Source organism: Eschscholzia californica, unplaced genomic scaffold (assembly GCF_041429995.1).
Source record: "Eschscholzia californica isolate CP2 unplaced genomic scaffold, dmEscCali1.0.p SCAF_131, whole genome shotgun sequence".
Lineage (NCBI taxonomy): Eukaryota > Viridiplantae > Streptophyta > Magnoliopsida > Ranunculales > Papaveraceae > Eschscholzia > Eschscholzia californica.
Window position 1 is genome coordinate 7501 of NW_028238234.1, and position 2500 is coordinate 10000.

Below are 2500 nucleotides of genomic sequence, written 5' to 3' on the forward strand. Positions count from 1 at the left end.
GAGGCCGTCCCGTGCTGTCCCATGCCGTCCCGAGCCTCGCCAAGGCCGTCCCGTGCCGTCCGAGCCTCGCCAAGGCCGTCCCGTGCCGTCCGAGCTGTGCCGAGGCCGTCCCGTGCTGTCCCATGCCGTCCCGAGCCTCGCCAAGCCCGTCCCGTGCCGTCCGAGCTGTGCCGAGGCCGTCCCGTGCCGTCCCGTGCTGTCCCATGCCGTCCCGAGCCTCGCCAAGGCCGTCCCATGCGCGTCCCGTGCCGTCCGAGCTGTGCCGAGGCCGTCCCGTGCTGTCCCATGCCGTCCCGAGCCTCGCCAAGGCCGTCCCATGCGCGTCCCGTGCCGTCCGAGCTGTGCCGAGGCCGTCCCGTGCTGTCCCATGCCGTCCCGAGCCTCGCCAAGGCCGTCCCATGCGCGTCCCGTGCCGTCCGAGCCTCACAAAGGCCGTCCCAGGCCGTCCCGTGCCGTCCCATGCGCGTCCCGTGCCGTCCGAGCCTCACCAGGGCCGTGACATGCCGTCCCGAGCCTTACCAAGGCCGTCCCGTGCCTGACCAAGGCCGTCCCGTGCCTCACCAAGGCCGTCCCTTGCGCGTCCCGTGCCGTCCCGAGCCTCACCAAGGCCGTCCCATGCGCGTCCCGTGCTGTCCCATGCGCGTCCCGAGCTGTCCCATGCCGTCCCGAGCCTTAGCAAGGCCGTCCCATTCGCGTCCCGTGCTGTCCCATGCGCGTCCCGTGCTGTCCCGTGCCGTCCCGAGCCTGACCAATGCTGTCCCGTGCGCGTCCCATTCTTTTGGCTCGGCTGGCCCGTGCATTCTATGGGGTCGTGGGACATTTCGAAATCCACCCGGACCATTTCGACTCTCTCTTCATTAATACTATTGAGGTATTATTTATGAATTATTGGAGAAAAGAAACGGAAGAAAATATTTTTTTTTCTATTTTTTATGAATTTTCCGGTGTTTATTCACTTAAAAATTCATAGAAAAATAAATATTTATCGGAATCGCTATTATAATATATCAAAAAAATCCTTGCGAAAAGACCTTTCCAACGAGTATAAGTTTGCTGGATTCCGACGAGTAACGAAGGAGTAAAGACCCAGTATGCTTGGTTAAAAAATTGATGTTTCCTTGTGAAAATAGGAAAAACAATAACTTTGCACTATAAGGGGGAGGGTTGAGCTCCTTCCCCAGAGCGTGCACAGCACTTGTGCTGGCACGTTCCCTAGTGCTCGCCAAGCACCATAGGGCATCCAAAGGGCAAAGCTCGGCCTACTACATGATGGGAAGCTTCTAATATGTCGGAATACGAAGAGATTTCGTGCGACCCGAAGCTCGGCTCGGGCGTCCCGGCCTGTCCCGAGCTGTGCCGAGCGCGTCCCAGGCCGTCCCGAGCCAAGTCTCGGGCGTCCCAGGCCGTCCCGAGCCAAGTCTCGGACGTCCCAGGCCGTCCGGAGCTGTGTCGAGGCCGTCCCAGGGCGTCCCGAGCTGTAGCGAGGGCGTCCCAGGCCGTCCCGAGCCAAGTCTCGGGCGTCCCAGGCCGTCCCGAGCAAAGTCTCGGACGTCCCAGGCCGTCCCGAGCAAAGTCTCGGGCGTCCCATGCCGTCCCGAGCTGTGGCAAGGGCGTCCCAGGCCGTCCCGAGCAAAGTCTCGGGCGTCCCATGCCGTCCCGAGCTGTGGCAAGGGCGTCCAAGGCCGTCCCGAGCTGTGCCGAGGCCGTCCCGAGCCTAGTCTCGGGCGTCCCAGGCCGTCCCGAGCTATGGCGAGGGCGTCCCAGGCCGTCCCGAGCTATGGCGAGGGCGTCCCAGGCCGTCCCGAGCCAAGTCTCGGGCGTACCTGGCCGTCCCGAGCTGTAGCGAGGGCGTCCCGTGCCGTCCCGTGCTGTCCCATGCGCGTCCCGTGCCGGCCCGAGCAACAGCTCGGGCGTCCCGTGCCTCGGCCCTTCCAAGTGGTGCTTCGTCGGACATCTCGATATCCACTCGAGCATTTTCGACCATTCTCCATATGTGGGTGTGTGGGTATTTATCAGGAATATTGGAGAAAGAATCTGGAAAAAAATATTTTTTTTCTATTTTTTTTGAATTTTTAATTGTTTATTCACTTAAAAATTCATAAAAAAATAAATATTTATCGGAATCGCTATTATTATATATCAAAAGAATCCTTGTGAAAAGACCTTTCCAACGAATGCAAGTTTGTTGGATTTGGACGAGTAACGAAGGAGCAAAGGCCGAGTATGCTTGGTTAAAAATTTGATGTTTCCTTGTGAAAATAGGGAAAACAATAACTTTGCACTATATAGGGGAGGGGTGAGCTCCCTCCCCAGGCCGTGCACAGCCCTTGGGCTGGCAGGTGCCTTGGCCCTTGGGATGCAACATAATGCATCCCAAGGGCAAAGCTCGGCACGGGGGTGGATGGGAAGCTTCCAAGAGTTGCCCAACTCATCCCCGACGTGGGAAATCGAAGAGGCGGCTGGGGGGGCCCGGGGGGGCACCACGGGCAAAAAATCAAAA